The sequence below is a fragment of the Ziziphus jujuba genome, chromosome 8 (assembly GCF_031755915.1).
Source record: "Ziziphus jujuba cultivar Dongzao chromosome 8, ASM3175591v1".
In the NCBI taxonomy this organism is placed as follows: domain Eukaryota; kingdom Viridiplantae; phylum Streptophyta; class Magnoliopsida; order Rosales; family Rhamnaceae; genus Ziziphus; species Ziziphus jujuba.
The window spans coordinates 18,025,206-18,038,327 of NC_083386.1; the positions used below are offsets into that span (position 1 = coordinate 18,025,206).

At 33.1% G+C, this 13,122-nt stretch overlaps 1 non-coding gene across 1 annotated transcript; it reads left to right on the plus strand.

Moving 5' to 3' along the window:
- Nucleotides 1–397: 397 nt before the first annotated feature.
- Nucleotides 398–504, plus strand: LOC132805189 (small nucleolar RNA R71). The gene has a single exon (XR_009640575.1). It is a non-coding gene; the product is annotated as a small nucleolar RNA R71 (small nucleolar RNA).
- The last annotated feature ends 12,618 nt before the right edge of the window (nucleotides 505–13,122 follow it).

Sequence of the window (13,122 nt, forward strand, 5' to 3'; positions counted from 1 at the left end):
ATTAACATCATCAGAAGCAAAGGGATTTCCAACTTGGCAATCCACACTCTTATGATCATGAGCACCACATAAATCACAAAATAAAAAATTATTAGTAGATTGGATAGAATTCACCCCTATTTGACCAAATTGAGTGTTCAAGGTCTTCATGAATTGGGTTGCAAGTTGAGCTCCTAAGTTGTTAATATCAACGTCTTCCACGGCCTTTACTTGACTTCTTCCATTTAGTCTCCTCTCACTTGGATATTGGTAGTTATTATGGGCCATCTCTTCAATTAATTCAAATGCTTCTGATTGCCTCTTCTTCATTAAAGAACCTCCTGCAGCTGCATCTACCAATTGTTTGTTACCATAATCTAGACCATTATAGAAAATCTGTACCTGTATCCATGTTGGAAAACCATGGTGTGGGCATCTTCTTAATAGTTCCTTGAAGCGCTCCCATGCATCATACAAAGTCTCTTGGTCCCATTGACAAAAATTGTTTATATCACTTTTCAATTTTGCGGTCTTTGATGGAGGAAAAAATTTGTCTAGGAATTTTGCCTCCATAGCATCCCATGTAGTGATAGTACCTGCAGGTAAAGAATTTAACCACACTTTTGCCTTGTCTCTAAGAGACCAAGGAAAAAGTCTTAATCGAAAAGCATCATCAGAAACACCATTTTGTTTAGACATATCACACAATTGAAGAAAACTAGAAATATGCATGTTTGGATCTTCATGAGGCAAACCACAAAATTGAACATTATTAAGCAAAGAAGTAGTAGATGCTTCAATTTTAAAATTGTTTGCTTCAATGGGTGGTCTCCTTATGCAAGACAAATCACCAACTTTCTTGTGAGCAGCATACTCGCATATGGGCAAATCATCTTCTCTTTGGTTGGCCATTGCACCTTCTTGAGTTCCTTGGTCTATACGTACCCAAGTACCCCTTATGGCTTGTTTTCTAGGTGCTGGTTTATTTTCTAAGTCAACTTCCTCCTTGAACTCTTGATCACCACTATGACTCATACACAACACCTAATTCCTAAAAAAGAGAGCACGGAAAATAAATTAGAAAGAAAATTAGAAAATTAAACAAGAAAGAAAAAAAAAATTATTAGAATTCTAATGTTGCTAACTATCTAACAATTAAAATCAATTAGCGATAAAGAAAAACAAACTAACACTTAACTAAAAGATAAATGAAAATAACTCTAGGAAATAACGAACCAAACGAAAAGAATGCAAAAAAATTAAACCCTTTTGTGAGGTATGCTTTTAAAGTAAACAATTATGCCAAACTAAAATTTCAACTAAAAGTAAGCTAAACCTAATCTTATTCAACCAAACAAATAAAAAAAAATAAAAAAAATTAAAACCCTAGCATGCAACACTAAAACCAAAATTAAGAAACAAATATAAAAATTTAAAATAAGAAAACAATGTTCAAAGCACTACTAAACCCAATCCGAATTAATATTAATGCCTTAATCCCCGGCAACGGCGCCAAAAACTTGATGTGTAAAATCAACTCGCAAGTGCACGAATCGTTTTCAAGTAATAAAGTGGAAAAATAGGGTTGTCGTACCCAAGGGATTAAGTATTAAGTACCAAAGATAATTAGGTTTTGATAATATTTGAACTAAAATTTAAGATGGCAATTGAAAACTAAATAAACTAAATTAAACAAAAGCAATCAATTAAAATTAGATCAATTTCAAGTAAGAGAGAGAATTGAATAATTATGAATACTAAGGCATTTGATTTCACCACTAACTATTCCAATTTAATTACTTAAATATGTGAATTTAATTAACTAGTAATTTTGTTAACCATACTTAATCACAAAATTAATCAAAAGTAGTTTCCACTCACAATTGATAATATTCACATAACCTAATTTATTCCTTCCGGCCTATAAATTAAATCATGCAAATTCATCAAGCATAGATTAAGCAAATAATATGGCATGAGACATAACTATTTTCCAATCAATTATGCATTCATGTAAATCATTGGAGATCCATAATATTATCCTTTTCCAAGCTCAAATATTATTAAAATCATTCATTCCTTCCGGCCTATGAAAGCATTAAGTATACCAATGATTTATTAACAAAACATATTACTAATTAAATAAAACTCAACATATATTAAAATAATTAAACCTTCATAGTTAGGGCTACATCATAGCCCTAGCTATGAAAATTAGTTCATGGTAAAAATAATTTCAACATCCATAGTTATAAAAAATAATAAGATTCACAATTAAAGAGAAAGGAAAAGAGAATAAAAACTATTGAAGAAATTCTCCTCCAAGAGCTCTCAAAGTCGTAGCCTTCTTCTCCAAGCAAGCCCACGTCTTTATGCCTCTTCCAAGCTCTCCAATTGATCTTCTAAAACTCTAAAACTTTAAAACTCTAGAACCCTTAAGAGAATCTTAGAAACTCCCAAAATTTGGTTTGTTTCTATTTAAGGGTCCTAAAAGCTCTTAAATAACTCTCTAAACTTGTATATCTTCCTTCAATGTGGTGGGGGCTATATATATAGGACCTTGGGAATCTTTTTCTCTCTTTATTTTCAATGTGGGAGTCTTGGAAGATACCTTTTTTAGGCCATGAAAAGGGTTGGACGAATTTCATGTGTAAAAAGGAAACTGTATATTACTTGGTCTCTACTACTTTCCTTTTATCTAATTCCTCCTAAAAAATAGTTAATTAGTCTAATTTACCCTTAATGAAGCATGTGACATGACATGTGCCTCATTAATGATAAATTAACCAATTATTGCCACTTGTTTTTATCTTGGCCCTCAAATTGCCTTGATTCCCTCTTTTGATCAATGGTGGAGATTTAACTAGAATATTATTTTCTATAAATTCTAAACTTTAAATGATGATAACTCTTTGCTCGCACCTCGAAATCCAAAAATAACGAGACATTTGAAATCCTCAGATCGTGATGATTCATATGACATCCACTTCCATCATGAAATTCCCGATAGAATCTTTATGGAATCTTCAAGGTATCTTTTTGGAATATTTTTCATGCTTAGTCCGTTCGAGCTCAAATCTTGCTTCCCACCATAATTCGACCCAAGGAATCCATCTTTATGGTTGTTTTCTTAAAACTCTTCCTCTTTCACCTAGATTAAGAAAAATACATAATTAAGTATCTTTCCATAAGAAATTAACACAAACTAACAAATATTAAGCTATAAATATGGCATAAAATCATTAATATTTTAGACCTAACAGAGGTCGATTTTCTTCAATTCTTGACAGTTTGTGAGATCCGAGGACATTAAGTCCGAGAGCTTTCCAGCGAGATTTTGGCCACCACAGGTTCGATCTCTGGAAGAGGCACGTGTGAGTCGTGGGACCGATCCCGTTGAGGTTCTAGATTGATACATGTGCTTGAGATGAGTGATCCACCTTCAAATTTATTTTCTGGTGTTAAATTATATATATATTTTGTGATAATTGAATATTTGGAAATTATATTTCATGTGCTAAATATTAGATAAATTTCTATTTGGAAATTTTATACCAAATTTGGGGTGAAATGGAATTTTATGTGCATAGAGATCATATTTTGATTTTAAGAAATTATGAATTTACTTTTATGAAATTATTGTTGAATTTAATTGCGGATTATTCATGATTAATTAAAATGCATTTATATGAATTCATGCATTCGGGAATTTTTATGCGATTTTATTTATATTGAATTTCAAGGATTTGATGAAATATTGTTTTAAAATTTTTATGTTCAAAGAATATAATTATGTATTTGATTATTTGTGGCATTGATTTAGTTGCAGTTGATGGATATCCATTCATGGATTTTAAGTGATGGGTTTAAGCATTTTATGGCCTTGTTTCATTAAAATTGGAAATGGTATATATATATATATATATGATTTATGGTTTAAGACACAGAATGCAGTACTGGTGTTTTATGCTGTATTTGTGATATATTGATAAGCATACAAGTTGTATGCTCTCCCATGAGATGCTATAGACCTGAGGGTAGGCAAGTTGGCCATAGTCACCCCTTTCATAATCGGGATGGTAGCTATAAGCATCAACGCTGTTGGGATGCCAAAGCGGCTGTATGCAAGTTTCTATTTTTAACCTCTCCGTCAGGCAATGCTCGAGATACTGGGTACAATCGGGCATCAATGGTATATAGTGTGGTGCATCAAGTTGCTTTCTAAACTTGATTTTCATAAATTTAATGTTTTCTTTTAAATAAAAATTTTTATTTGAAATTAAAAGTATTAAACCGTGATTTTATTGTTCATTTAAAACGATGTCTTAAAATTTATTATATTATGTTTTTTTTTCTACGGTTTACTTAAATTTGAAATTTACATAAAAATTTCTATGGTATTTTATTACCCTTTTAAATAAATGTTTGAATTAGTTAGTAGACTTTTCTCATTATTTATGGATTTATTTAATTAGATTTTATAATTTAATTTCTGAGATTAATTTTACTTTGCATCAAGCATTCTTAATTATTTATTCTAAATTATTGCATTTTATTTATTTATAATCTCATTGTCTGTGGGGTACAAATTATAGGGTTTTGTGAAAAAGTTTTCGAAAGGGAACCTTTCCAATTGAGTGAATTTTGAGAATTTTAAGAGTGAATGTTATGTTCAAATATTTATTATTTATTTTTATTATTATTATTGTATGGTAGATTGGGTCACTCACTAGGATGATTAGTATCTCATAGTTTTTAAATTCGTTCCTCTAGACATAGGGTAGTAGACGTTGATCGTCCGAGACAAGCTTGACGTCTTTCTCATTGCTAAAAATCTAAGAAGTCTTTCCTTCCTTTATTTTCTATCCTGTAATATTTCTTTCCATTCCCTGTTGTAATAACTTTTATATTAGTGTTGTAACACTAAATGCTCTGTATACTGTATTGGACATTATTAAATCTTGTATTGCTATGAATTCCTATATTTTTATGTAAGTGCTGGAAATTGTGGATTTAAATTGTAGTAAGGTAGGAGGAATAAGGTGTTGTTATTAGAAGTGTGTTTTTGTGCAGGGAACCTTTTGTAGTAAGTCCAACCTTTAGGGAAGGTTCTATCGGATTTTCCATTGGAAGGATCAGTAGGGTTCCTCCGGGATTAGGACTTGTCTAGGGTTCCAATAAGGGGTCTTGAAGCGGTCCTGTCATTAATGATTCGAAAAGAATCTTTTTATGGATTCATGAGAGAACATCTCTTTATAGTTAATTTCCTCCTTTTAGCTAAACTCTTCAGGCAATTAAACATTGAATTGTTTATTGGCTTCCACATAAGTGACTAGATCCAATTTATTACTTATGTTAAACTCATGTTCTTGCAAATAAACTTTATAGTCATCAGATATAATAAATTTTATAATTTTTTTTAACCCTCTATTACCTTCTCAAAAGGGACACATCAACATCAGCCGCAACTAAAATATCTCATTTTATCTCAATGGGTTCAGTCCTAACTAATTACTAATTTTATAATTATTGAATCAACAATATCTCTAGCAGGGACATCAACAGTGGGAATCAATACACTTTTCTCTCTAAAAAAAAAAGAACCTTTAGACCCTTGCTCTCATCAAAAACAAAAACACCATCAAAATAAACAAATATATTTGATTGAAGGAACCTGATTTTGGAAGATGAATAATAAAATCCAGAAGCCTTAGATCCTTTACAAGAACCAACAAAAATAACTATTAAATATTTTAGGGCCTAACTTCTCAATATAAAAATTATACATCATAACATCAACTGTAGAATTCTGTACACAAGGAAAAAAATGTGTAAACTCAGTATAACTTGCTACCCTTGAGGAAAAATTCCAAATTAAAGTTTGCCAACACATATCACACTATATCCATTGAAGGTGTAGTTCCTTCTTTCTTTTATGCCATTTGCTATAGAGGGCCATGTATTGTAAAGTATACATCAATTCCACATTCAAGCAAATCAATTACAAAAGACATTGGGTTCTGTCCAATCTTATCATGTCTACCATAATATTTATCACCTTATCAAACCTTACAGCCTTCAACTTTTTATTCTTCTAAAGCTTCATTTTCATCTTGAATTCCTTAAAGACAACCAAGATATCTAATTTCTCACAAATAATCTCAAGATATCTATAATAGAAGAAAGTTATCAATATAGGTAATGAAATATATATATATATATATATATATAGTCTCTCAAAATTAGTGGTATACAAAATACATAAAGATTAATGTTGCAACATAAACAATTATTACAAATTGTGGCTCATATGGTGCAATTATAGAAGTAACAACAACAAAACAAGAAAATTAATACAAGCAACAACTTATAGACCAAATTACCATAAAATACCGCATAAAGTCTTAAGCAACTTATTATTCCTTATCAGGGTCTATGAGATTGATATAATAAAAGGAAAGTTTTAGAATAAGCTCATTCACACCACTAACTCCATCATATATAATAGAATTCAATAAATACAAATAGTGATATTTCTTAGTTTATCAAATTGATAAAATTGCTACTAATATCAAACAACTTAAGAAGAATATTCATAGAACGTAATACATAAAATATGTATAAAATCATACATGTGATTTTCCATAACCATCACATAGCACTTATACAAGTACTTGAAGTCCATGTACAACATTTAATCTTGACAGTATTATAAAATATATGATATCTCTGGTGGTGCAAAAACTAAATCTAAATCTATCTGTACAAGGGTCAAACATTGTTTCAAAATCTTTAGCAGCTTTTGATAATTAATTTATTCAATTTTATCATGGCATTCATAGGCAGATTATTAGGAGTACTCCTAGCTATGAAATAGCAAATAATAGGAATGCACTACAATGCTATCTTTCCAACCCCCTTCAATCATATCAAAATACATAATATCGATAGGGTCCTCGTAGCACAAAGGATACTCATACAAAGGCCACAGATAGTCAATCAAATTACTACAATCAAATGCATTAAACTAAGTCATCAACAGGATAACTCAAAACCTGCGATTCATGGTATTCGATTAACTTCCACTACCATTCTAAACATCCTACTAATCAAACCACTGACAGGGTAGCCTAATCATCCTATGGACCTTGGTTCATAAATGGAAGAGAAAATGAGTTACATTGGCAATTTTATGATATGGACAAATTATCTTTTACGACAGGTGAAACATTATAGCATAAAACTTTTCAATGAACAATTTAACCAATGATATTTAATTTAAATCTCATGCATTTTAATTAAATAAACTGGGAATGGAGATAATTTCACATAAAATAACAATAACTAACTAATAAATAAATAAATAAATATTTTTTATAATTAAAAATTAGAAATGGAGATAAATTTCCATAAGATAAAATAAACAAATAAGTAAAAAAAATCATATATAAGATAAATAAAAGGAAACGACATAATGACTATTTTTTTTAATAATTTTTTTATATGCCCAACTTCAAAATTCAGTCCTAATCAATGCTCAAAACTATTCCATTCAACCAAAAAAAAAAAAAATTTCAATATAGCCCAGTGCACAAAACAATTTTCCTAAAAATTTTGCAGAAATAAATATACTGACCCTAGAAAACAATATTGCATAAGTTTTGCAAACAATTAAATAACTAATAAGTATATATTCATTTCAATTAAAGGGCTCCGAAGATTGAAAGAAGTCAATTAATAGAATCCAGATATTTAATTTCGATGAAACAATATCGATCACTATATGCAGAAACCAAATGCTAATGCTTCCACAATACAAAACACATAAAATACGCATGAAAATATAGTTTGTGAATTTGTGTAACCTGGCTCTGATACCAATTGTTAGTGCTATCAAGCATGAACAATTATAGATATATTATTGTAGCACTATAATTCCAAGATCCTCACACACATTTCAGAAAATTGTATTTAACTAAATTACTAATCTTTTAAATGCAACCATTGATTTGTCAGATCTACCTGCAAAATAGAACACAAGAGTAACAGAAGTAATTCCTAATGGACACACTGTTTTCTAACATTTCTCCCTCGGGTTTTCACTTAATAGGCATCATAGATACCCTAAAACCTTAATCACTTAATATATGTGTATTGTATATTATCGCTAGTGACTCATTCCCATATTATTTATATATACACAAAATAATTAATAAATAATAATAGTAATAATAATAAGGGATAAGGCAATTAGGCTTTTAGAGAAAATAGATCCTTCAGTCCAATGGGTCAACTAAAGTATTACAAAGAATGTGTGGCCAAGGGCTCTACTGGAAAGTTCAATGAACAAGTCAGTCCCATTATGGGTATAAATAAGCCATGTAAGTGAGTCACATGATTATGACTAGTCCATATAAAATATCGAACATTTCCTTCTTCTTCTTCATCTTCCATGGAAGTTGGTATCTCCAAGTTCTCTATTTACTAGCTTAAATCCCACCTTAAACCCTTTATTCTTGAGTCCTTTGATCTAAGGTACCTTTCTTTTTTACTTTTTCTTGCTTAAGCTTTTTTTCCCCCCCTTTTTCAAGATTGAAGGAAAAAGGTGGCCATAATTTACAAAGGAAGTTCAACAATGGCCAAAAGAATTGAATCAACCTGAAGGAAAGAAGAAGGAAGAGAAGGAGAAGAGAAAGAGAAAGGAAAAATGGGAGAATAAGTGGGAATTTTTCCTTTTTTATAATGTGATTTGGTTTAGAAAGAGAGAGGATAATAAGGGAACGGTGAAAGGTGAAGTAACAAAAAAAGAAAATGGAAAAAAAAGGAAAAAATTAATTTGTCTTATTTGTATTAGGATTACACGTTATACATATATTCCAATATATATAAATTTGAGTTATTTATTTCTAAAAAGGTCATTGTGCTTTTAAGCTGTTAGCTTTGAGGGAATGTTTCTAATGTTGACGTGTGGCAATTTTGCCACTTGATGGTGCATGTCACCGGCTAGCATGTACACCTTGGTATCAACTCCTTTCCTTTTATGAGTTTATATATTTTGTATGTTTTTAATTGATGTAAGGTATATTTTGATAATGTTTTGTGCCTAAGTTATGTATGCAAAAGCATACGTAAAACTATGCACAAAAGAGTAGGAATGCTATGCTTAAAATGCCTATGGTGCTGGATTCATAATTTTCAGTGACACAGGTCCACTATTTATTTTATATCTCAGGTTGCAAATGGCTTTTTGGGCTGAAATTTTGAGGGATGTCTACAGACATATATAGAAGACTATGGTTCACATTTTAGGTCAAAATGACATGGGAAAGTCCATTTTCTATTCCAAACAGATTGCTGTATTTGATGAGTCCAGTATGCAGAGTATGGGTCAGTTTTGGAGCTATTTGGCCCATGATCCGGTTCCAGAACTTTCCTAACTCTTGGAAAAATATTTATTGATGACCAAGGATGCTTCAAACCAAGTTTCATAAGCAGATACAAAGGGGAACTAAGTAGGTGAAGCTAGTTTGTTTGTTTACCCAAACTAGTTAAACAATAGGAACTTAGTTCAAACCATGTGCCACTTTTTACTATATTTGGAATAGACATGTTGCAGCTGGTTTTTACCTCTTTTGTGTGTGAAAAGTTAGGTGTTGCCCATTTTACTTCTTAAATTTCAAATACTTTACTCATTTTGTAAGCTCACATGCTTGGCATGTGTGAACTAGTTGTAATTTCAAGCTTATATTGTTAAATGAATGAGAAGGCTACACATCTAAGCCTCATTTTCAAAAACAAACGTGGTCCCCTTCTTCTCATCTCTTCTTCAACACCTTAGAACACTCTAGGAACCCTAAAAACCAGAAAACACCATAACCAAAACCTAAAAACACAACTCACACATAACCATTCCCAAGATCATCACCAAAAGCTTGCTTGTTGCTAACACTTCAAGCTAGCTTGCTCTTGATCATAACCTTCTCACCCCAACAAAGTGGTATCAGAGCAAGGCACATTTTTTGTGAGATTTTTGAGGTTTTTGGGCTGGTTCGTTCCTTGAGAGTGAAGAGATACTTGAAAGCACAAATATATTTTCATATTCCTTCATACTCGAAAGCAACATTCACATGGCTTCTTCAAGTTTTTCAACTCCTTCTCCTCCTATCTTCAATGGGGAGAACTACAACATTTGGAGTATCAAGATGCAAGCCTACTTGAAGGCTTATGGTCTTTAGGAGGTCACCATAAATCCCCAAGAACCCAAGCCTTGAGACAAGGGGCAACGGTCAACCAAATCAAGCACCATGAGGAGGAATTGGCTAAAGGTTTTTAAGGCTCTCACCGCCATTCATTCTTGTATTAGTGATACCATTTTCACAAGGATAATGGCATGTGAGAGTGCCAAAGAAGCTTGGGACAAACTTCAAGATGAGCTCCAAGGGAGTGCAAGGACAAGGCAAATGCAAATCCTTAACCTAAGGAGGGAGTTTGAGACTATCAAGATGAAAGACAAAGAAACGGTTAAGGAGTTCATCACAAGGCTTCTTAATGTGGTGAATCAAATTAGGGTGCTAGGTGAAATATTAAGTGACCAAAAGATTGTGGAGAAGGTGTTGGTCTCCTTACCCGAGAGATTTGAAGCTAAGATATCTTCATTGGAAGAGTCAAGGAACCTAAATGAAATTTCCTTGACCGAGTTGGTGAATGCCTTGCAAGCTACGGAGCAAAGGAGGAGGATTAGACATGAAGAATCAATGGAGGTTGCATTTATGTCTAAACAACATCAAAAGACACAAAATCAAAAGAAGAACAAGCTTAAGGTCATAAAGGAGAAAGGTGAAACTAGCAAACCTGAGAGAAAGTCCTATGAACCTTATCACCATTGCAAGAAGAAAGGTCATCATCCAAGAAGGTGTTGGTGGAGGCCGGATGCATTTTGCCATAAATGCCAACAAAAGGATCATGTGGAGAGAGTATGCAAGGCTAACAAGAAAGATAAGTAACAAGCAAATGTTGCTAAAGATAATGCAAGTGATAGTGAATCCGAAGAGTTGTTTGTTGCTACTTGTTTTAGTAGCATCAAGAATGATGAAGGATGGATCATTGATAGTGGAGCAACACACCATATGTCTCACAAGCATGAGTGGTTCACAAACTTGGATAGGAGCAGCCATAACAAAGTTAAAATTGAAAATGGAGCCTTGATGGAAGTGAAAGGCAAAGGAGATGTGGTTATTCACACCACCAAAGGTATCAAAACTATCCATGATGTTCTCTATGTACCTTCTTTATGTGAGAACTTACTTAGTGTAGATCAAATGCTTGAGAACAAATATGCATTACACTTCTTAAATATGACATGCACTATAGATGATCCTCATGGAAATGAATTAATGTGTGTTGGAATGAAGAACAAGAATTTTAGGTTGAATATGGATGAAAATGGTGTATCGGTTGCATTGAACACCAAAGTTGAGAACACCTCTCAACTTTGGCATAAAAGACTAGGCCATGCTAGCTTTAAGTCATTGGTAGGCACACATGAACTTGTTAGAGACATGCCATTGGCGGAGAAGTAAGAACATATGTGTGAAGTGTGTCAAAAAGGAAAGCATACTAGGCTAGCATTTCAATCTTGTTCTTGGAGATCAAAGGAGAAGCTAGAACTTATACATTCGGATATTTGTGGTCCTATGAGTGTTCCATCCTTAAATGGCAGCAAGTATTTCATAACTTTCATTGATGATTACTCAAGAATGTGTTGGGTGTATTTCCTTGAAAGAAAATCACAAGCTTTGGAGAAGTTTGTAGAATTTATGAAGTTAGTGCAAAATCAGTCCGGTTGCACTATAAAGGTGTTAAGGACGGACAATGGTGGGGAATACACAAGTGAGGCTTTCAAACAACTTTGTAAGGATCATGGTATAGTTCATCAATTCACTACACCATACACACCACAACAAAATGGTGTATGTGAAAGGAAGAACCGTACCATCATGAAGATGGCTAGATGTTTGTTGTTTGAAAGTGGCTTGCCAAAGAAGTTTTAATACATCCATCTACATCCAAAATAGGCTTTACTCCAAGTCTTTGAGGAGTAAAACCCCATTTGAGCTTTGGTTTGGATATAAGCCTTCTCTTGATCATCTAAGGGTATTTGGAAGCATTTGCTACATCCTAGTACCACAAGAGAAGAGAGGAAAGCTTGATGAAAGGTCACAAGTTGGTGTCTTAGTTGGCTATAGTGATGTGACCAAGGGATATAGGGTGTATAACTTGGAAACCAAGAAACTTGTGATAAGTAGAGATGTGACAGTTGATGAGGAAGCTAAATGGGTTTGTAGTAAGGAGGAGTTGGCTAGTATGGATGAAGACAATCGGCTTGAGGAACAAAGAAATGATGAAGGTGCTGCCCATGATGATGAATATGATGAGAATGAGCTAGAAATCTCCATAGGGGCTGATTTGGAGATTGGTGATGGTGTGAGAGGCACAAGACCTCTTAATGAGATTTATGAAAGGTGTAATGTGGCATTGAGTGATCCAATCAATGTCCATGAGGTTATGCCAAGAAAAGAGTGGAGACAAGCCATACAAGATGAAATCGATGTGATAAACAAGAATGACACTTGGAGCTTGGTAACAAAACCGAAGGAAAAGAATGCTATTGGGGTGAAGTGGATCTTTAGGACCAAGTACAATCCGGATGGGTCTATAAACAAGCACAAGGCAAGGCTTGTTGTCAAAGGATATGCACAACAAGCCGGTGTGGATTATGGAGAGACTTTTGCACAGGTTGCAAGGATGGAAACCATAAGACTTCTCCTTGCAATTTCGGCACAAAAGTCTTGGAAAGTATATCACCTTGATGTGAAGTCAGCCTTCTTGAATGGAGTATTGAAGGAGGAGGTCTATGTTATGCAACCTAAAGGTTTTGTGAAGAAAGGAAGTGAAGAGAAGGTATACAAGCTACACAAGTCCTTGTATGGCCTCAAACAAGCTCCTAGGGCATGGTATGCTAAGATAGATGGTTTTTTGACAAAGCATGGATTTAGGAGGAGTCCTAATGAGCCTACATTTTATATTAGGACTCATGGTTGCATGGTGTTGGTGTCTCTTTATGTTGATGACCTCCTAGTGACC